The sequence below is a fragment of the Hyla sarda genome, chromosome 5 (genome assembly GCF_029499605.1).
Source record: "Hyla sarda isolate aHylSar1 chromosome 5, aHylSar1.hap1, whole genome shotgun sequence".
NCBI lineage: Eukaryota > Metazoa > Chordata > Amphibia > Anura > Hylidae > Hyla > Hyla sarda.
Window position 1 is genome coordinate 322,666,841 of NC_079193.1, and position 24,167 is coordinate 322,691,007.

The following is a 24,167-nucleotide window of genomic DNA, read 5'->3' on the forward strand; positions in this document are numbered from 1 at the left end:
GTAGTCCCTGGCCAGAGACCAAGTATCCTAGGAAAGGAAGAGATTGACATTCAAACAGACATTTCTCCATTTTGGCATAAAGTTGATTGTCACGAAGTCTCTGAAGAACCATGCGGACATGCTGGCGGTGTTCTTCTAAGTTGGCAGAAAAAATCAGGATATCGTCCAGATATACAACAACACAGGAATATAAGAGATCACGAAAAATTTCATTAACAAAGTCTTGGAAGACGGCAGGGGCGTTGCACAGGCCAAAGGGCATGACCAGATACTCAAAGTGTCCATCTCTAGTGTTAAATGCCGTTTTCCATTCATCCCCCTCTCTGATGCGGATGAGATTATAGGCACCTCTTAAGTCCAGTTTGGTAAAGATGTGAGCACCTTGGAGGCGATCAAAGAGTTCAGAGATGAGAGGTAGGGGGTAGCGTTTTTTTACAGTGATTTTATTAAGACCGCGGTAGTCAATGCAAGGACGTAGGGAGCCATCTTTTTTGGACACAAAGAAAAATCCGGCTCCGGCAGGAGAGGAGGATTTGCGGATAAAGCCCTTCTTTAAATTTTCCTGGATATACTCAGACATAGCAAGAGTCTCTGGGACAGAGAGAGGATAAATTCTGCCCCGGGGTGGAGTAGTGCCCGGGAGGAGGTCAATAGGACAGTCATAAGGCCTGTGAGGAGGTAAAGTCTCAGCTTGTTTTTTGCAAAAAACATCCGCAAAGTCCATATAGGCCTTAGGGAGACCGGTTACAGGGGGAACCACAGGGTCACGGCAGGGAGTACTGGGAACCGGTTTAAGGCAGTCCTTGGAACAAGAGGGACCCCAACTCTTGATCTCCCCAGTGGACCAATCCAGGGTTGGGGAATGGTGTTGAAGCCAGGGTAGTCCAAGGAGAATTTCGGAAGTGCAATTGGAGAGGACCAAAAACTCAATTTTTTCGTGGTGAGGTCCAATGCACATTAGGAGGGGTTCCGTGCGGTAACGCACGGCACAGTCCAATCTTTCATTGTTAACGCAATTGATGTAGAGAGGTCTGGCGAGACTGGTCACTGGGATGTTGAACCTGTTGATGAGAGAGGCCAAAATAAAGTTTCCTGCAGATCCGGAGTCCAAGAAGGCCTTAGTGGAGAAGGAGAAGGTAGAGGCAGATATCCGCACAGGCACAGTAAGACGTGGAGAAGCGGAGTTGACTTCAAGGACTGTTTCACCTTTGTGCGGAGTCAGCGTACGTCTTTCCAGGCGGGGAGGACGGATAGGACAATCCTTCAGGAAGTGTTCGGTACTGGCACAGTACAGGCAGAGATTCTCCATGCGGCGTCGTGTCCTCTCTTGTGGTGTCAGGCGAGACCGGTCAACTTGCATAGCCTCCACAGCGGGAGGCCCAGGAACGGATTGCAGAGGACCAGAGGAGAGAGGAGCCGGGGAGAAAAAACGCCTCGTGCGAACAAAGTCCATATCCTGGCGGAGCTCCTGACGCCTTTCGGAAAAACGCATGTCAATGCGAGTGGCAAGATGAATGAGTTCATGTAGATTAGCAGGGATTTCTCGTGCGGCCAGAACATCTTTAATGTTGCTGGATAGGCCTTTTTTAAAGGTCGCGCAGAGGGCCTCATTATTCCAGGATAGTTCTGAAGCAAGAGTACGGAATTGTACGGCGTACTCGCCAACGGAAGAATTACCCTGGACCAGGTTCAACAGGGCAGTCTCAGCAGAAGAGGCTCGGGCAGGTTCCTCAAAGACACTACGAAATTCCGAGAAGAAGGAGTGTACAGAGGCAGTGACAGGGTCATTGCGGTCCCAGAGCGGTGTGGCCCATGACAGAGCTTTTCCAGACAGAAGGCTGACTACGAAAGCCACCTTAGACCTTTCAGTAGGAAACTGGTCCGACATCATCTCCAAGTGCAGGGAACATTGTGAAAGAAAGCCACGGCAACACTTAGAGTCCCCATCAAATTTATCCGGCAAGGATAGTGGTAGGCCTGAGGCGGCCACTCGCTGCGGAGGAGGTGCAGGAGCTGGCGGAGGAGATGATTGCTGAAGCTGTGGTAGTAGCTGCTGTAGCATCACGGTCAGTTGAGACAGCTCGTGGCCTTGTTGCGCTATCTGTTGTGAGTGCTGGGCGACCACCGTAGTGAGGTCAGCGACATCTGGCAGAGGTACTTCAGCGGGATCCATGGCCGGATCTACTGTCACGATGCCGGCTGGCAGGAGGTGGATCCTCTGTGCCAGAGAGGGATTGGCGTGGACCGTGCTAGTGGACCGGTTCTAAGTCACTACTGGTTTTCACCAGAGCCCGCCGCAAAGCGGGATGGTCTTGCTGCGGCGGTAGTGACCAGGTCGTATCCACTAGCAACGGCTCAACCTCTCTGGCTGCTGAAGATAGGCGCGGTACAAGGGAGTAGACAGAAGCAAGGTCGGACGTAGCAGAAGGTCGGGGCAGGCAGCAAGGATCGTAGTCAGGGGCAACGGCAGGAGGTCTGGAACACAGGCTAGGAATACACAATGGAACGCTTTCACTGGCACAATGGCAACAAGATCCGGCGAGGGAGTGCAGGGGAAGTGAGGTATAAATAGGGAGTGCACAGGTGAACACACTAATTGGAACCACTGCGCCAATCAGCGGCGCAGTGGCCCTTTAAATCGCAGAGACCCGGCGCGCGCGCCCTAGGGAGCGGGGCCGCGCGCGCCGGGACAGAACAGACGGAGAGCGAGTCAGGTACGGGAGCCGGGGTGCGCATCGCGAGCGGGCGCCACTCGCATCGCGAATCGCATCCCGGCTGGAGACGGTATCGCAGCGCACCGGGTCAGTGGAGCTGACCGGAGCGCTGCGGTAGCGAGAGTGAAGCGAGCGCTCCGGGGAGGAGCGGGGACCCGGAGCGCTCGGCGTAACAGGGTCCCAGAGAGAGAGGGACAGAGGGCAGTGTGTGTTGCACAGAAAAGTATTTTTACAGCAGCGATTCACCTCAAGCCCAAATCCAGCCTATAAGCACAGATAGGGAAGGGAGAGAGATTGAGAGAGAAAGTGAAATTGTGGGTGTTTATAGCAGTGATTCACCTCAAGCCCAAATCCAGCATAGAAGCACTGATAGGGAAGGGAGAGAGATTGAGAAAGAAAGTGCAATTGTGGGTGTATTACAGCAGCGGTTCACCTCAAGGCCAAATTCAGCCTAGAAGCACTGATAGGGATGGGAAAAATTGAGAGAGAAAGTGCAATTTTAGGGGTAGTACACAGTGACTGTGTGCTGCAGCACTGTTGTGTACAACAACTGAAAAGCTAATACTAGCCAGCCAGTGAGGGAGAGCAGAGCATTAAAAGCCACATTCCCCTGCTATCTCCTAGCTAATACTGCTTGAATAGCGGAGCTTATTGTCTAGAGATGAGCACATTTTTGAAAAATGTGATCCGGCCAAATAAAAACAGCTATTTCTGGCCTACAGAGAGCCTGAACAGGAGTGTAGAACACTTTGCCTTGCTGTAACACGCATAGGGTGTGTGCTGGGTTAGTGAAATAATACAGTTATTCAGTATGACATGCAGATCAGTCGCTATTAGAATCACTGTCGCAGAGCTGCACAATGAAAGAGCCTGGAGGTGGCATCAGTATGAGGAGACCATATAGTGGCTGAATGACACAGCATGGAGGTGGCGGCAGCATGAGGAGAACATACAGTGGCTGAATGACAGCGTGGAGGTGGTGGAAGCATGAGGAGACCATATAGCCTCAATAGGGGTGTAGAACACTTTGCCTTGTCCTAAAATGCATAGGGAGTGTGCTGTATTAGTAAAATAATACTGTTATTCAGCATGGTATGCAGATTACAGGCTATTAGAATCACTGCCGCGGAGCATCTGGATGTGGCAGCAGGGAGACCATATGGCGTCAACATTTAAGAGAATGAAGAGATTTTTTATGTAATTTTTATTTAATTGAATTTTAATTTATTAAAATTTTTTGAGTACCCATTCTGGTGAGCATAGAGCCGGCGGTCCTCCCCCAGGCGAGATACCACCGGTTCCAGACCCTGCCTCTCAGCGCCCCCCTGACTGTGAAAGTGCGAATGTTTCATTAAATTAGTTATGGTTCATTACCTCTCCAAGCTGTTTCATTGGATTCTTGTGATAATTCTGCAGGTAATATATGACTTTGACGACCATAAGGCCTCAGTCTTGAAAAGATTACATCGATTTTTTTAAATTTAAATATAAAGATTTATATTAGATTCCCAATTTTAGTGTCCCGGCGTTTACTTTGAACTAATACTGTATGACCACAAAACCCAATCTAACAAGGAGTCAGATGGCGGCACAATGACAGAGCCTAGAGGTGGCAGCAGCAAGACGAGACCATAGGGCCTTACAATAGAAAAGATTAAAGATATTTTGTAAAATTTCAATTGAAGATTTTAGATACATGAACATTTTTCAAGTTTAAACTAAGGTACCAACAGCATAAGCAGACCATATGGTGGCATAATGACACAGTCTGGAGGTGGCAGCAGCATGAAAAGACCATAAGGCCTCACAATTCCATAGATTAAAAGAAATATTTTTCAAATTTTTATTGAAGATTTTTGGTAGCTAGTGCTACCATAAAAATTTTTAGGTTATGTCCCAGCAGCATGAGACCATATAGCGGATAAATGACACAGATTGGAGGTGGAGGCAGCAAGAGGAGACCATATAGTGCCTGAATGACACAGTGTGGAGTTGGCAGCAGCATGAGGAGAACATATTGTGGCTGAATAACACAGCGTGGAGGTTGAGGCAGTATGAGGAGACCATATAGTGGTGTAATGAAACAGCGTGGAGGTGGCGGCAGTATGAAGAGAACATATAGTGGCTGAATGACACAGCCTGGAGTTGGCGGCAGCATGAGGAGACCACATAGTGGCTGAATGACACATTGTGGAGGTGGCAGCAGCATGAGGAGATCATATAGTGACTTAATGACAGCCTTGAGTAGGCGGCAGCATGAGGAGCCACATGGTGGCTGAGTGACACAGCCTGGAGTTGGCAGCAGCATGAGGAGACCATATAGTGGCTGAATGACACAGCGTGGAGGTGGTGGCAGCACAAGGAGAACATATAGTGGCTGAATGACACAGCATGGAGGTGGCGGCAGCATGAGGAGAACATATGGTGACAGAATAAGACAGCTTGGAGGTGGCAGCAGCAGCCTCAGGAGTCCTGAAAGGGATCCGGTGACCAGTACCCGGTGACGAAGGTGGGTGAAAAAAGGAAAACTTGGCATCAGATGTGTGGCATCAGGCAGGTGGCAGGATCATAATAGCAGCTGAGGCAGGCAGGCAGAAGAAAACGGTCTCTTTTGTAAAAGTGCTAGTGGGCAAAAGTAAGTATTGAGGATACATTATGTAAAACTTAATAAGTATTGATGTGATGCAAAGACCTCTAAAAGGTGGAAGGGAATAACGTATGGTCTATTGTAACAGGTGAGGGTAAAAACTTCCCCTATAAGCCCTACTCTCACATTATTAATTCCCTTCTTGGCAAGTGTTACTCGTCCTAAAAAGGGTGGCCCTACACAGGAAACTCTCCCTATTTCCACCTGCAAACACTGCCATTTCTCAGGGTTTTTGGGTGGAAATAGGGATTGGTTCCTGTGTGGGGCCAACCTTTTTAAGACGAGTAACACTTTATTCAAAAAGTTGGAAGGGAACAACGTATCATCCATCCTAGCGGGGGGGGGGGGGGGGGTAAAAACTTCTAAAAACCTTGGGAAATGGCAGTGTTTGTAGGGGGAAATAGGGAAAGTTTCCTGTGTGGGGATCCCTTTTTTGGGTGAGTAACACTTGCAAAGAATTGAATTAATAATGCGAGAGTAGGGCCTTACAGGGGAAGTTTTTACCCCCACCGGTTACAATGGACCAAACATTGTTTCCTTCCACCTTTTAGAGGTCTTTGCATCACATCAATACTTGGTGGTGTAGGTGGCACATGATGTATTTTGCACACCTTTCCTTTTGTTTGATTTAAAAAAAAAATTGGAGTACGAATATTTTATCCTAAGAAAAGTTACGTTTTAGCTAATGCATATCCTCAATACTTACTTATGGGGATGGCGAGGGATGTCTGTAACTGGGAAGCAGCACCTTAAACATGTTTTGCACTATCCATATTTCTGAAGTGTTTGTGATGCACCATGGTCAATCTACTCTGATGCATCAGGCATTGGTGGGTGGAAATCCTGGCTGATCCATGCCTGATTCATCCTCACAAAGGTCAGTCTCCAAATTTTTCGTGAACAGATGAGTTCTCCTTGGGGTTACTATGGCCCCACTAAACACACGAAACACCCGCTCTGATGGCACACTACTGACCGGGCAGGACAGCTTTTCCAGGGCAAACTCTGCTAGTTGCGGCCACAAATCAAGTTTGGCTGCCCAGAAGTCCAGCAGATCTTCAAGGTGTGTTGGCATGGTCATGTCAAGGTATGCCACCACCTGCTGGTTCAGGTCCTGCTCCAGATGTACCTGCTGCTGATGCGTTGCTTGACTATGCGGGTGAAGAAAGCTACTCATCAGCGACTGTAGACTCAGGCTGCAGCTGATGGAGCTGGTACTGCTCCTGCCAGCTCTCCCCAGCAGCCATGACAGTGGAAGGTAAGCACAGAGGGCCCCCCCGAGTCAGACCTGCGAGAGGATGGACGATAGCAAAGATAGGCATCGGCCAACTGACCATGTAGGATGTCTCTGTAGTAGGTCAGTTTGTCCTCCCTCTCAGTGGGTGTGAAAAAGGCCCCCATTTTTTTGCCATTAGCGAGGGTCCAATAAGGTGAAGAGCCATCCCGCTGCTGAATGGTGACAATTCAGCGGTCACTAAGCATGCATCGTGTCATTTGTGCAAGTGACTAGGAGGAACTCCCTGCCTCCATCTCCACTGCATACTGCCACGGGATGTTTGGGTCCTGTGTCTCGCATTCCTCATAACCCTCCTGCTCCTCCTCTCCTGTCAGATGACTAGAAAAACCGCCCATCTCATGAAACCTAAATTGTGCTCCACTGTGCCCCTCCTCCTCCTCCAGTTCAGCCCTCTCAGGGCTCATGCGGCCGTGAGACGTAGGCGCCATGTCTCCATTGCCCTTACCAGCCATCGTTTCCAACACGTGTTGTAGTAGATGAAGCAGTGGAATGATGTAGTTCATCCCGTAATCCTGGTGATTGACTAATAATGTGGCTTCCTCAAAGGGCCTGAGCAAACGGCAGGTGTCACCTATGAGCTGCCATTGGTTGACATCGAAGTTGCACATGGGAGTCCCCCTATCTGTTTGGATCATGAAGAAATCAGTGATGGCTTTTCTCTGTTCGTATAGTCAATCCAACATAGGGACATAGCTCAAGGAGGGTGTGCTTTGTGGTGTATAAATGGCTGAAGTGCATGCAAAGTTGCCTTCCCATTGTTAGGATGTCTTGCAGATGGAGGTACACTTCAGGAACCGCTTGACAACCAGATTGAACACGTGTGCCAAGCAGGGTTCATGTCTCAGGCTTCCTTGCCAATCGCAGACAAGATGTTTTTCCCGTTGTCGGTCACAAGGGTTCCCATTTCCAGTTTTAGTGGAGTAAGCCATGATTCGATTTCTTGAAGATTGACTTTTAGAAGTTCCTCCCCTGTGTGACTCTGTTCGCCAATGCAAACCATGTGAAGAACAGCGTGACTGCCGTGCCCTGCACGCATGGTATGCTGGAAGGGCACTGAGAGTTGTCCGTGCAGTGGAGGCTGAGGACACGGTGGAGGATGAGGAGGCGGAGTCGTACACTGTCACAGGACCAACGGCCTGAGAGCGAGAGTGTGGAGGAGGAAGCGGCGTGACCTGTGCAAGTTGCTGTTGTTGTGGCTGTGCAGGAACCACATTCACCCAGTGGGCTGTAAAGGACATGTATTGTCCCTGACCGTAGTTACAGCTCCACACATCGGCGCTGCCGTGCACTTTGGTACACACCGACAGACTCAAGGACTGGCCCACCTTCTCTTCCACAAAATTGTGCAGGGCTGGTACTGCTTTCTTCGCAAAGAAATGGCAGCTTGGTACTCTCCACTTCGGCTCTTCAGTTCTCTGAAAGATGCAGAGTCCACAATTTGAAAAGGGAGGGACCGCAGCACCAGCAACTTGTGGACAGGTTCTTCCAGGCTGCTTTATGGTGACGCTGCATATGTTGATGCAGGGCCATGGTGCCAACATTGGGACCCTGGCCATGCTTCACCTTCTGCCGAAAAATCTTGCATGTGGCCAGGTTAACCTCCTCCGGATGCTTGATGAAAAACTGCCACACCGCTGAGTAGCTGATTTTGCCACCAACAGTCCGCACTGATTTACTGATACTGCTTCCGAATCCAGGAACCCCTGTTTCACTACTGGCCGGAAAGGTAGGCTGCCGCGAAGCAGCTGGGCACATTTGGCTCCAGACTTTCCACTTTTGCCACCATGCTGACTGTCAACCATGCTACCACCTTGCTGGCTTAGCTGCTGCCTCACTGCAACCTGCAACTCTCTTCTCCTGAATCATCATCGAGTTGTATCTACACGTCACTGATGTCCTCCTCAGGTACCTCAACAGTGTTTGCTTCAGGAGCCTGAATGCTCGCAAAACCACTTCCCACGCCACTCTCCTCCTCACTACTTGCCCGGCGGATGTCTCCTCCACTTCTTGGCTGGGCAGTAGCTGCTGACTGTCCTCCACGTCCTCACTAAATAGTGGAGCTGAACCCACAGTATAAGATATTTCTGTGGGGAAGGGAACACCATAGGACAGAGGCAATGGGAGGACAGGGACTGCTCGCGGGCCATGCCAACTGAGGTTTGTGTCTGAGGAACCCATCGACTGTTGACTGGGGGTGTCAGATGTCACTTGTGATGAAATGAATGACCGTGTTAACCAATCAATGACGGCAGATGGGTTGCTAGTCGAGACACGACCGTTAGCTGATACCGGGAGCTCAGGAATCGTGCTGCGACTCCTGATGCCACTCGCCCCTAGTCCGCTACAACTTCTGCCTGAGGAATTTAGGCCTCTGCCCCTCCTTTGTGCATATCCTGGCACTTCTCTGACTGACATACTTAGTGCATATATGAGAGGAGTACAATATACTACACTTAACCCCTTAAGGACGCAGGTCGTACCTGTACGCCCTGAGTCCGCTCCCTTTCTATAACGCGGGGCCACGCCTTTGTATAGCGGGTCGGGCCCGGCCTCTAACAACAGCTGGGACCCGTGGCTTATGATGCGTGGCACTGATCACGCAAAAAAAAAAAAACATCATGTGGATTTTTAGGGGCAAAATTGAAAGAATTATTAGGTAAGGAGGAAAAAACGAAAGTGCAAAAATGGAAAAACCCTCAGTCCTTAAGGGGTTAAAAAGTATTTGTGTACAACACCAGCCAGTGAGTACTTTTGCCTGGCCTTTCACAGTATCTAGACCTTTGAGAGTTCAACACCTTAAGGACTAAGCCCATTTTAACCTTAAGGCCAATTTTATTTTTGCATTTTCGTTTTTTCCTCCTCGCCTTCTAAAATCCATAACTATTTTATATTTCCATCTACAGACCCATATAAGGGCTTATTTTTTGCATGACCAATTGTACTTTGTAATGAAACCTCTCATTTTACCATAAAATGTACGTCAAACCTAGAACATTTTTTAGGGAGGGAATTTAAATGAAAAACACAATTTTGCACATTTTGGAGGGTTTCGTTTTCACACTGTACACTTTATGGTAAAAATGACATGTGTTCTTTATTTTGTGAGTCAATACAATTAAAATGATACCCCTGACTAGATAAAAAATCTAAAACATTTTTGTACAAAATTAGCAATCTAAAATCGCCTTATTTTGACCACCTATAACTTTTTAATTTTTCTGTATATAGGGCGGCATGAGGGCGAATTTTTTGCGCGGTCATCTGTACTTTTTATCAATACCACATTTGCATATATAAAACTCTGTCCACCATCACAGATGATCGGATCGCCGCGGCAGCACTGCAGGCGATCCGATCATCCATTTTAACTTGCGCATTGCCGCAGATGCTGTGATCTGTACTGATCACGGCATCTGAGGGGTTAATGGCGGACATCCGCATGATCGCGGATGTCGGCCATTACCGGCGGGTCCCCGGCTGCTGATAGTAGCCGGAACCTGCAGTGTATGACGCAAGCATCACTCTGATGCTCGCGGTCATACACAGGACGTAAATGTATGTGCTGGTGCGCAAAGTACCGCCAAACCAGGACGTACATTTATGTCCATGGTCATTAAGGGGTTAACAGGTACAAAATAGTACACCACTTAGATGTACGGATGTGGTATTAACTTATGATGGGAGAAAAATGCGCTACAGTACGTTTGAAAAGGTATTTGTGTACAACACCAGCCGGTGAGTACTTTTGCCTGGCCTTTTACAGTATCTAGGCCCTTGAGCATTTAACAGGTACAAAATAGTGCACCATTTAGATGTACGTATGTGGTATGCACTTATGAGGGGAGAAAAATGCACTACAGTACGCTTAAAAAAGTATTTGTGCACAACACCAGCAGAACACACCAATGCTGCAGCACGTAGTCGCTGTGTACTACACTCAAAATTGCACTCTCTCTCAATCTCACTCCCTTCTCTATCAGTGCTTCTAGGCAGGATTTGTGCTTGAGCTGAATCGCTGCTGTTCTGTGAAACACACTGTGCAACACACTGCTCTCTGCTCCTCTCTCTGTGCAGCAGAACGCTGACTTGACTAGGAGGTGAATTGCTGCTGGAAAAAAAGCCTTTCTGTGCAACACACAGCGCTGACTGTCCCTATCTATCTCTTTGCAGTGAAATGCTAAAGTGACTGGCCGCAAAATGGCTGCCGATTATATAGGGCTGTGACATCACAGGGGTGATTGGCTGGTGATGGGTTGAATGCTGCATGTGATTCAGGGTCATCCCGCCTACCCTTGTTTCCGCCTTCCCAGGATTCCTTGCCACGTGTCCTCACATGTGGATCTACCATTTTAGATGCCCTAGTGCCGGGACCGCACTAAATGGAATTTAATGAAGCGATTTGCGTGATAATAAGCGGCGATATTCGCATTTGTTGCAAATCTTATTTTTCCTGAAATTCGTAACAAAATCAAGTTCGGCAGATTCAATTCGCTCATCCTTAGTATTGTCGTCTATTAAGTGTAACCTGTGCGTACATAGGTGGTGTATCATTTTGTTCCTGTCAAAGTCTTAAGGGCCTAGTTACTGTGAAAGGCCAGCCAAAAGTATACACCTGCTGCTGTTCTAGACAAATTCTGTTTTAAGCTTAGTGGGGCGCATTGTACTCCCCTCATAAGTGCATACCACATACGTACATCTAATTGGTGTACCATTTTGTTCCTGTTAAAGTCTTAAGGTCCTAGTTACTGTGAAAGGCCATGCAAAAGTACACACCTGCGGGTGTTGTAGACAGATACTGTTTTAAGTGTACTGGAGTGCTTTGTACTCCAATCAGTGCATACCATGTAGGTACATCTAAGTCGTGTACCATTTTGTTCCTGTTAAAGTCCTAAGGGCCTAGTTACTGTGAAAGGCCAGCCAAAAGTACACACCTGCTGGTGTTGTAGATAAATACTGTTTTAAGCGTAGTGGAGCATATTGTCCTCCCCTTATATACGCACTAAGTATGTCAGGCAGAGAAGTGCCAGGACGTGCACAGAGGAGTGGCAGAAGCCTAAATTCATCAGGCATAGGCAGAGGTCGCAGCAGACTAGGGGCGAGTGGCAGCGAGAGGCCTGAGCTCCCGGTATCAGCAAGCGGTCATGTCTTGACAAGCAACCCATCTGCCGTCATTGATTGGTTAACACGGTCATCCACTTCATCACAAGTGACATCTGACACCCCCAGTCAAAAGTTGGTGGGTTCCTCAAACACAATCCTTAGTTAGGAGAAAGAAGCAAAAATATCGAGGACAGAGCGTCGTGTAATTCTGTGGATCCAAATGGCTGTCTGTGAGGGTCTGTGATGGGACTCTCACCTGGATATAGCCTTTAGGTAAAGCATATCACCCCTGTAGGTGGGGTACTCTGGGAGACATGTAAGCGGTCTGGGATTTGACTGATGCCAACTGTGTGGAACTGGTAAGAAGTAGAGAGAAGAGGTTGAAAAACTATCCCCACTAGGCACTATCTCCAGAGGATAAAATAAAAGTGAGGTAGGCGCTATCTCCAGAGGAGAAAATAAAAGTGAGGAGAATCCTCACTTAATGCTCCTTAATCCAAAAAAACTTGTTTATTAAATAAACAAAAATAAAATAACATACTACTTCAATGCAGTAGTGTAGTCTGTTATTTTATTTTTGTTTATTTAATAAACAATTTTTTATTGGATTAAAAGGATTCTCCTCACTTTTATTTTCTCCTCTGGAGATAGCGCCTAGTGGGGATAGTTTTTCAACCTCTTCTCTTTGCAAAACCCTCAGTTGGCATGGCCCGGGAGAAGTCCCTGTCCTCCCATTGCCTCTGTCCTATGCTGTTCGCTCCCTCACAGAAGTAACTTATACTGTGGGTTCAGCTCCACTATTTAGTGAGGACAATCTACTAGAGGACAGTCAGCAGCTACTGCCCAGCCAAGAAGTGGAGGAGAAATTCTCCCCTTCCTCTGCTAGGCGGGCAAGAAGTGATGAGGAGAATGGCATGGGAAGGGGTGTTGTGAGCATTCAGGCTCCTGAAGCAGACACTGTTGAGGAACGTGAGGAGGACATCAGTGACGTGCAGACACAACTCAATGATGATGAAGCCGATCGCACTTGGGAGCCGAGTGCAGAAGGGGCTTCATCATCATCAGGGGAAGAGGGTTGCAGGTTGCCGTCAGGCAGCAGCTGAGCCTGCAAGGTGGTAGCATGGTTGGCAGTCAGCATGGTGGCAGAAGTGGAACGTCTGGAGCCAAATGTGCCAGTTGTGGACCACCTGCTTTGTGGTAGCTTACCTTCCCGGGAGGTAGTGGAAGAGTGGTTCCTGAAGTCGGAAGCAGTAGCAGTCAATCAGTGCGGACTGTTGGTGGGAAAATCAGCTACTCGGCGGTGTGGCAGTTTTTCATCAAGCATCCGGAAGTGGTTAACATGGCCACATGCAAGATGTGTCGGCAGAAGGTGAAAGTGGCCAGGGTCCCAATGTTGGCACCACGGCCCTGGGTCAACATATGCAGCATTGCCATAAAGCGGCCTTGGAAAACCGTGGCTCCGATGTGGTAGTCCAGCCTACTGCATCACCCAGTGGCATGCCGCTCGATGTTTCAGCCAGCCAAGACTCCACCACCTCAGCTGAAGGGAGCTGTGTGTCATACCCATCTTCTGTCGCTCCAGATGCTCCTGCTGCTCCTACTTCAAGTCAGTCATTCAGCCAGCAATCCATCGGCGAAGCCTTGTCCAAGAGAAAACAGTATGCGCCCACTCATCCAATGGCGCAGAAGCTGAATGTGCTCCTGTCCAAGTTGCTGGTGCTGCAGTCCCTCCCTTTTCAAGTGTTGGACTCTGCACCTTTTTATAGAACTGATGGCTTGTGCCCAGCCGAGGTGGAAAGTCTCTGTCATTTCTTTGCGAAAAAGGCAGTACCAGCTCTGTACAATTTTGTGGAACAGAAGGTGGGCCAGTCCTTGAGCCTGTCAGTGTGTACCAAAATGCACGGCAGCGCCAACGCGTGGAGCTGTAACTACGGTCAGGGACAATACAAGTCCTTTACGGCCCACTGGGTGAATGTGGTTCCTGCACAGCCACAACAGCAACTTGGACAGGTCACGCCGCTTCCTCCTCCACGCTCTCGGGCAGTTGGTCCTGTGACAGTGTACGACTCCACCTCCTCATCCTCCACCGTGTCCTCAGCCTCCACTGCACGGACAACACTCAGTGCCCCTCCAGCATAATATGTGTACAGGGCACGGTGGTGTCACGCTGTTCTTCACATGGTTTGCCTTGGCAAACAGAGTCACACAGAGGAGGAACTGATAAAAGTAATTCATAAAGAAATTAGACCATGGCTTACTCCATGAAAACTGGAAATGGGAACCCTTGTGACCGACAACGGGAAGAACATCTTGTCTGCGATGGGGCAAGGAAGCCTGAGACAGGAACCCTGCTTGGGACATGTGTTCAATCTGGTTGTCAAGCGGTTCCTGAAGTGTACCTCCATATGCAAGACATCCTAACAATAAGAAGGAAACTTTGCATGCACTTCAGCCACTTGTACACCTCAAAGCACATCTTCCTGGAGCTGCAGGGTCAGAATGGTGTCCCCCCACATAGTCTGATTTGTGACGTTTCCATGGGTTGGAATTCCACCCTCCTTATGTTGGACCGACTATACAGACAGAGAGAAGCCATCACCGATTTCTTGATGATAAAAGCGGATATGGGTACTCCCCTGTGTAACTTCAATGTGAACCAGTGGCAGCTCATATGTGACACCTGCCATTTGTTCAGGCCCTTTGAGGAAACCACATTATATGTCAGTCGCCAGGATTACAGGATGAACTACGTCATTCCACTGCTTCATTTCCTACAACACATGTTGGAAACGATGGCTGGATAGGGCACTGGAGATATGGCGCCTACATCTCACGACCACATGAGCCCTGTGGGGGCTGAACTGGAGGGGGAGGGGCACAGTGGAGCACAGTTTAGGTTTTGCGAAATGGGCGTTTTTTCTAGTAATCTTACAGTAGAGTAGGAGCAGGAGCAGCTAGAGGAGCTAAAGGGTTATGAGGAAGGCGAGACAGAGGATCCAGACACACCGTGGCAGTATGCAGTGGAGATGGAAACAGGGAGTCCCTCCGAGTCACTTGCATAAATGGCATGATGCATGCTCAATTGCTTGCGTAGTGCATTGCTTGTGAATTGTCACCATTCGGCAGCGGGATGACTTCTGGCTCTCCACCTTATTGGACCCTCGCTACCACCACAAAATGGGGGCCTTTTCTACACCCACTGAAAGGGAGAACAAACTGACCTACTTCAGAGACATCCTACGTAGTCAGTTGGTCGATGCCTATCTGTGCCATCGTCCATCCTCTTGCAGGTCTGACTCGGGGGGCCCTCAGTGCTCACCTTCCACTGCCATGGCTGTTGGGGAAGGGTGGGGTTGCAGGAGCAGTACCAGCTCCAGCAGCCTGAGTCTACAGTCGCTGATGAGTACTTTTCTTCACCGACATAGTGAAGCATTTCATCATCAGCAGGTAGACCTGGAGCAGGACCTGAATCATCAGGTGGACGAATACCTTGACATCACAATGCCAACACACCTTGAAGATCCGCTGGACTTCTGGGCAGCCAAACTTGATTTGTGGCGACAACTATCAGAGTTTGCCCTGGAAATGCTGTCCTGCCTGGCCAGTAGTGTGCCATCAGAGCGGGTGTTTAGTGTGGCAGGGGCCACAGTAACCCCAAGGAGAACTCGTCTGTCCATGAAAAATGTGGAGAGACTGACCTTTGTGAAAATGAATCAGGCATGGATCAGCCAGGATTTCCACCCACCAATGCATGATGCATCAGAGTGGATTGACCATGGTGCCACACCAACACTTCACAAATATAGATAGTGCAAAACATATTTAAGGTGTTGCTCCCCAGTTACAGACATTCCTCTGCATCAGACCATAAGTAAGTATTGAGGATATGCATTAGCTAAAACTTAACTTTTCTTAGGATAAAATATAAGTGCACAATTTTTTTTTTGAATCAAACAAAAGGAAAGGTGTACAAAAAACATCATGTGCCACCTACACTTCCAAGTATTGATGTGATTCAAAGACCTCTAAAAGGTGGAAGGGAACAACATATGGTTCATTGTAACTGGTGGGGGTAAAAACTTCCCCTGTAAAGAACTACTCTCGCATCATTAATTCCCTTCTTGGAAAGTGTTACTCGCCCTTAAAAGGGCAGCCCCACACAGGAACCTCTCCCTATTTCCACCTACAAACACTGCCATTTCCCAGGGTTTTTAGGTGAAAATAGGGAGAGTTTTCTGTGTGGGGCCACCCTTTTAGGGAGAGTAACACTTGCCAAGAAGGGAATTAATAGGGTGAGAGTAGGGCCTTACAGGGGAATTTTTTACCCCCACCTGCTACAATGGACAATACATTGTTCCCTTCCACCTTTTTGAGGAAAGTGTTATTTGTCTTAAAAAGGGCAGCCCCACACAGGAACCAATCCCTATTTCCACCTAAAATCCCTTGGAAATGGCAGTGTTTGTAGGTGATACTATAGTAGGATAAAACACAAGACAGAGCTTCTCATTGGGCAGTATGTTTTGTATGGTTGGCACTACAGGTGAGTAGCATAGGTGGAACACTCACCTTGTAAAGTTGTGTTTGGCACACAACAACCTTGAGAGCTTTTAGATGTATTCAGAGTTAGCAGGGTAGCGGTGCATCCGTCCGGTGTTTGTAGGTGGAAATAGGGAAAGGCTCCTGTGTGGGGCCGCCCTTTTTAGGGCGAGTAACACTTGCCAAGAAGGGGATTAATAATGCGAGAGTAGGGCCTTACACGGGAAGTTTTTCCCCCACCGGTAACAATGAACCATACTTTGTTTCCTTCCACCTTTTAGAGTTCTATATGGTCTCCTCATGCTGCCACCACATCCACGCTGTGTCATTCAGCCACTATATGGTCTCCTCATACTGATGCTACCTCCAGGCTGTGTCATTCAGCCAATATATGGTCTCCTCATGCTGCCACCACATCCACGATGTGTCATTCAGCCACTATATGGTCTTCTCATACTGATGCCACCTCCAGGCTATGTCATTCAGCCACTATATGGTCTCCTCATATTGATGCCACCTCCCGTCTCTGTCATTGTGCCACTCTGCAAAAGTGATTCTAATAGCGATGCCTGTAATCTGCATGTCATATGGAATAATAGTATTATTTCACTAACCCAGTGCACACCCTATTCGTGTTACAACAAGGCAAAGTGTTAAACACCCCTATTGAGGCTCTCTGTAGGCCAGAAATAGCCATTTTTAATAGAAATTCGCGACAAATAAATTTGGACTAAACCAAATTTTTTCGGAACATTCGGCAAATCGCCAAAATCTAATTTTTTCAAAAATTCGCTCATCTCTAATTGGGAGGTTTGTTCAATATAGTAAATGAGAAAAATATAATTTGCATAATTATTTGGAACATCGTGTAGGGCTGATTGGTTCAGCATCCAAGCCTCCCGATTGTCCTGCCCGCTCTGCCCATCACAGGGATGTGGCATGTGTTCCCCCCTGACAACTGGAGAATACCATGTGACAGAAGGCAGGAGTGGCACAGGATGCGGCACAGGAGTGTTTCTAGGTAAGTTCTTGACAGTATCTTCCTACTATTTACTTAAAATATCTTAAAATTTAAGATAAAAAAACTAAGACAACACATGTACAGACAATTGCATTGTGCAAAACCAGGCCTTTGATATCTCGTGCAGTTTATAATTCATATTCATCGTTCAACAACAGTGAATAGAAGATGCATAGTGTGAATATATAAAACCTAGTGCAGACACCTGGTTAATGTGTTTAGCGCAGATGTCTTAGTTTCAGCACAGGATGATTTTATTCTATAATATCTTTTTCTTATCTGTAGAATTTTATAGCAATATACTGTATACAGTTTAGGTTTCCAACAAACCAAGACACTACTTGCTTGTTTTTTTTTTTTATGTTTTACATTTTTTTCGTCTTCACATTCTGAGTCATAACTTTTTAAGTTTACCATTGATGGAGCTGTAGGAGGGCTTGTGTGTTAAGAAGATAAAAGTTGTATTTTAATGGCATATTTTAAAATATGTGTTGTGTGGATTGATAAAAAGAGGCACTCTCAATGTTTTTTTTTGAGTTTTCATACCTCTATAAGGGGGGGAACTACCTGCTTAATGAGGAACTATCTGCTTAACCTCTTCAGGACTAGTGTTGCTCGCGAATATTCGCAATTCGAATATTATTCGCGAATATCGCATATTCGCGAATTCGCGAATTTCGCGAATATAGCGCTATATATTCGTAATTACGAATATTCGTTTTTTTTTTTTTTTTTTTTTTCTTCACATCACACATCACAGTGATCACCCCTCTCTGCTTCCAGCTTGTGTGGTGTAAAGAAGGCTGTAATACTACTGTGTGAGACTGGCGCGCAAAACTTCGCATATGCGAAAATTAGCATATGCTAATTTTCGCATATGCGAATTTCCACATATGCTAATTTTCGCATGTGCGTATTTTCGCATACGCGAAAATAAAACGAGGATATAACGATTATGCGAATATTCGCGAATGTATGACGAATATTCCTCCATATATTCGCGAATATTCGCGAATTCGAATATGGCCTATGCCGCTCAACACTATTCAGGACATAGGGCGTATGGATACTCCCTGCATTCCGAGTCCTTAAGGACCGAGGGTGTATCCATACGCCCGTGGGAATTCCGGTCCCCACCGCTAGCCGGTTGGGGACCGGAGCCGGATGCCTGCTGTAATCGTTAAGCAGGCATCCCGGCAAATCGCCCAGGGGGGTCATTATGCCCCCCCCCCCATGTCGGCTGGACAATTCAGTCCAGCGATCTGCAGCGATTCCGGGTCAATCGTGTCTCCAGTGACCCGGTGACCCGGAATTACTGGCTGTTCGGGGCCGTCTACAGGGGTGAGGTGGCACTGGTGCCACCTCACGATCGCCCTGATTCATCGGCCGGCCGACCAATCAGGGCGCCTGCTGCGGGTGTCACTCCCGCAACCCGCTCCGCCCCTCTTCCGGAGGACGTGAGCGGGTGCGGGACGTGCACCCCGGGTGCTGGGGACCCCGATCCCCGGCATCAATGTTGGGATCGGGGCCCCAGGAGCAGTGGCGGCGGCGACGAGGGACTGACTTTCCGGCGTGGATAGTTGGAGGTGAGTGACAGCCTCCTGCTGTTGCTTAGCAACAGCTCCCAGCATGCAGAAAGGGCATGCTGGGAGCTGTATTTATGCAACAGCAGGAGGCAGACCACCACAACTCCCAGCATTCCCTTATGGGCATGCTGGGACTTATGGTTTTGCAACAGCTGGAGGCACATTTTTTCTATGGAAAAGTGTACCTTCAGCTGTTGCATAACTACAACTCCCAGTGCATGCTGGGAGTTGTAGTGGTGCATCTGCTGGTTGCATAACTACAACTCCCAGCATGCCTGTTGGCTGTCGGTGACTGCTGAGAGTTGTAGTTTTGCAACACCTGAAGGCACACTGGTTGTGAAACTTAGAGTTTTTTTTTTTTTTTTACCTACCGGTGTGCCTCCAGCTGTTGCAAACTCCAACTCTCAGCAGTCAATGTACACCATGCACCGTACATGCTGGGAGTTGTAGTTTTGCAACAGCTGGAGGCACACTGGTTGTGAAACACCGAGTTAGGTCACAAACTCAGTGATACATAACCAGTGTGCCTACAGCTGTTGCAAAACTAAAACTCTCAGCATGTACAGTCTGTCAGCGCATGCTGGGAGTTGTAGTTTTGCAACAGCTGGATGCGTACCCCCCCCCCCAATGTGAATGTACAGGGTACACTCACATGGGCGGAGGTTTACAGCAAGTATCTGGCTGCAAGTTTGAGCTGCGGCAAATTTTCTGCCGCACCTCAAACTGCCAGCGAGAAACTACTGTGAACCCCCGCCCGTGTGACTGTACCCTAAAAACACTAGACTACACTACACTAACAAAAAATAAAATAAAAAGTGAAAACACTACATATACACATACCCCTACACAGCCCCCGTCCCCTCCCCAATAAAAATGAAAAACGTCTGGTACGCCACTGTTTCCAAAACGGAGCCTCCAGCTGTTGCAAAACAACAACTCCCAGTATTGTCGGACAGACGTTGACTGTCCAGGCATGCTGGGAGTTTTGCAACAGCTGGAGGCACCCTGTTTGAGAATCACTGGCATAGAATTCCCCTATGTCCACCCCTATGCAAGTCCCTAATTTAGGCCTCAAATGCGCATGGCGCTCTCAATTTGGAGCCCTGTCGTATTTCAAGGCAACAGTTTAGGGTCACATATGGGGTATCGCCGTACTCGGGAGAAATTGTGTTACAAATTTTGGGGGGTATTTTCTGCTTTTACCCTTTTTAAAAATGTAAAATTTTTGGGAAAACAAGCATTTTAGGTAAAAAAAAATTTTTTTTTTTTACATATGCAAAAGTCGTGAAACACCTGGGGGGTATAAAGGTTCACTTAACCCCTTGTTACGTTCCCCGAGGGGTCTAGTTTCCAAAATGGTATGCCATGTGGGGTTTTTTTTTGCTGTTCTGGCACCATAAGGGCTTCCTAAATGCAACATGCCCCCCAAAAACCATTTCAGAAAAACGTACTCTCCAAAATCCCCCTTGTCACTCCTTCCATTTTGAGCCCTCTACTGCTCCCGCCGAACACTTTACATAGACATATGAGGTATGTCCTTACTCGAGAGAAATTGGGCTACAAATACAAGTAAAAATTTGTCCTTTTACCCCTTGTAAAAATTCCAAAATTGGGTCTACAAGAACATGTGAGTGTAAAAAATGAAGATTGTGAATTTTCTCCTTCACTTTGCTGCTATTCGTGTGAAACACCTAAAGGGTTAAAACGCTGACTGAATGTCATTTTGAATACTTTGGGGGATTGTAGTTTTTATAATGTGGTCATTTATGGGGTATTTCTAATATGAAGACCCTTCAAATCCACTTCAAACCTGAACTGGTCCCTGAAAATTACAGAGTTTGAAAATTTTGTGAAAAATCGGAAAATTGCTGCTGAACTTTGAAGCCCTCTGGTGTCTTCCAAAAGTAAAAACACGCCAATTTTATGATGCAAACATAAAGTAGACATATTGTATATGTGAACCAAAAAAAAAATGTATTCATAATATCCATTTTCCTTACAAGCAGAAAGCTTCAAAGTTAGAAAAATGCTAAATTTTCAAATTTTTCATCAAATTTACGGATTTTTCACCAAGAAAGGATGCAAGTATCGACAAAAATTTACCATTATGTTAAAGTAGAATATGTCACGAAAAAACAATCTCGGAATCAAAATGATAACTAAAAGCATTCCGGAGTTATTAATGTTTAAAGTGACAGTGGTCAGATGTGCAAAAAACGCTCCGGTCCTTAAGGCCAAAATGGGCTTGGTCCTGAAGGGGTTAATGACATAACTGCTTAATTGGGAAATCTGTTTAGTAGGAGGAGTTACCTACATTATGAGGGCCTTCACAATTTCTTGGGGAAAAACTTACTATGGAGACATACATAACTAAAGAGGAACTACATATCTGCTGTGGAAACATACCAATCTTCCTAACCCCCGTTTTCTTTGCAGGGCACCAAATGAGACATTATTATAATTTTGGGGACTACAGAGCAGGAGATTGTTTAGAGGTGTGATAGGTGCTGGAAAAGTGCACAACCTAAGGTGTTTTTCTGGCAGATTCAGCAGAAATGTGTGATGGTTGGAAGAAATTATCATAGTGGTCTGAGCCTGTTGTAAAATATTTCCTCTTTGTATACTGGTATTATTGATATCACTCTGTGTATGGTGATAATATTTCCTCCTTATGTACTGGTATTATTGGTAATATTGGTCTCAGTAAACAGAATTTGGTCAGTAACAGTATGATTGTAATATGTATGGTGATAATACTCATCATTGTATACTAGTATTATTGGTGATATTGGTCTTGGTTCCCTGGGTTTGGTCAGTTACAGTATGATAGTAATATTTATAGTGATAAAATGTTTTTCTGTGTGATTTATTTAATCCTAAGGCTACATAAGCTTGATCTCTTAATCAAAGACCATAGTTATTTAACAACACAACATTTGATTTGTATTTCCATTAAAGTTGAGGCATATAGCCAATAGATTTGGTACATAAAATGGCACTAATGCGTTTCAAGCTGGTAACTGCTTTTACTTACAGCATGATTTATAGAAGTTACTGTCTCATAATGCTTTAGAGCCATTTTGTGGGTTGGTGGGGCCTATTACACATGAATAACACAGGAATATTGGCTGAACGGGACCATGTTGCACCATGTATTAGGCCCAGAGTTCAATTGTAGGCCTAAAAATCATTGCCAAACAGCCTCTCATTGGCCCCAAAAATAATTTGACTGTGGGAAGGCCCCTTAAGTAATACGAACTGTAAGTATTGCAACAATTACAAAAAAGCAAAGTCTGCTCCCCCCTCCATAATAGAAGACCATGGCCAGCCCAGGAAAAGGCATTGAGGGCATTGATACTGCAGGCAAGGTGCATAACAAGTGAAATTCACTCCCAAAAAAGGAGCCGGGATCCCTCAGCACTCCAGAGACCACTTCTTAAAACACAAAGGAGGAGACTTATCAAGGGATTTAGAGCAGTTTTTTTTGCCTACAAAAGTCGCACAAAAAGTCGTACCTGTGGCTAAGCATTTTGTCTGTGCCAATTTTGGCTGTAAGCAAAAAGCTACAAAAGAGCCTACGAAAGTAAATTTCAGTTTTCACTTTCCAGTGGTAAGGGATTTATCAAGTGCGAAAGTCGCAACCGCCTCCAAAGAACCATAAATGTAAGCCAGTCCAGACCTGGCTTACAAAACCTGCTTAGGAGAGCAGTATTTCACATTTCCCGCTGGGAGCCGAGACCATGGCTCCAGCGAGAAATATGAAATCACAGATGTCCGAAGGAGCTCGGGCTTGCGTCACTGTGCAGCCGCCCGGGCTCTGTCTTATTCCATCCCCGCTACCCACCCTACACTGTATTTAATCCTCCAACCCCCTGCAGCTTATGTCATCAGACCAGCCCCCCCACGGTCATCTTCTGCCAACTCCTGCCGACTCCCCTCCCCAGCTCATCTTACCCCGGTTATCTTTCGCAACTCCCCCCCCCCACAACTCATCTCCCCCCAGATGAGCTGGGAGGGGGCGCGAGAGATGACCGGGGGGTTCCAAATGAGCTGGGGGCGAGAGAGGGCCGGGGGTTATAGTCACCTCTCGCCTACCTAGCTCAATTGTAGTTTAGGAACGGGGTGCCTCCAGCTGTTGCTAAACTACAACTTCCATCACGGGAGTTGTCGTTTAGCTACAGGGGGCCTCCAGCTGTTGCTAAACTACATCCCCCATTACGGGAGTTGAAGTTTAGGAACGGGGTGCCTCCTGCTGTTGCTAAACTAAAACTCCCATCCGGAGAGTTACAGTTTAGCTACAGGGTGCCTCCAGCTGTGGCTAAGCTACAACTCCCATCATGGGAGTTGTAGTTTAGAAACAGCGAGACACCTGCTAAACTGGAGGCTCACTGTTGCTAAATTACAAATGATGGGGTTTGTAGTTTAGCAACAGCTAGAGGCTCCTTGTTTGGAAACGCTGGTTTATGGACGTTTTCCCCAAGGAAGGGTGCCATAAATGTAAGAACCAATTTCCATGTTTTTTTCTTATCATTTCAGATCCATGTATGCTGAGGACTTCTTCGAATTTGGTGGACTTCGTCGATGACCAGCGTTTTTTTTGTTCAATATTAATAAAATGGCTAATGAGGGCCTGTGAGGGAGTATTTTTTGGAATAAAAGTTTTTAAAAAGTGTTGTTGTTTTTTCTTAAATTTCCTTTCCAGGCTTAGTAGTGGAAGTTGTCTTATAGATGTAGTACATTACTAAGCCCGGGCTTGTGTTAGCCCCAAAAGTAGCTAGCGCTAACCCCCTGGTATTACCCTGGTACCCACCACCACAGGGGTGTCAGGAAGAGCCGGTACCAACAGGCCCAGGGCAACAAAAATGGTTCTCCTTGGCCTAGGCGGTAACAGGCTGGTGTTATTTAGACTGGGGAGGGCCAGTAACAATGGTCCTCGCCCACCCTGGTGACATCAAGCTGTTGCTGCTTGGTTGTTATCTGGCTGATACTGAATATACAAGGAACCCAGTGTGTTTCCCCCCCCCCCCCCCCCCAAAAAAAAAAAAAAAAAAAACAACAAAAAAAAAAAACCACATAGGGTTCCCTGTATTTTTAGTATCAGCCAGATACCAACCAAGCAGCAACAGCCTGACATTACCAGGGTGGGCGAGGACCATTGTTACCAGGAGCACCATTTTTGACGCTCCTGACTGGTTGGTACCAGTTCTTCCCAGCACCCCTGTGGTGGTGGGTACTGGGGTAATAATTTTGGGGCTAATGCTAAGCC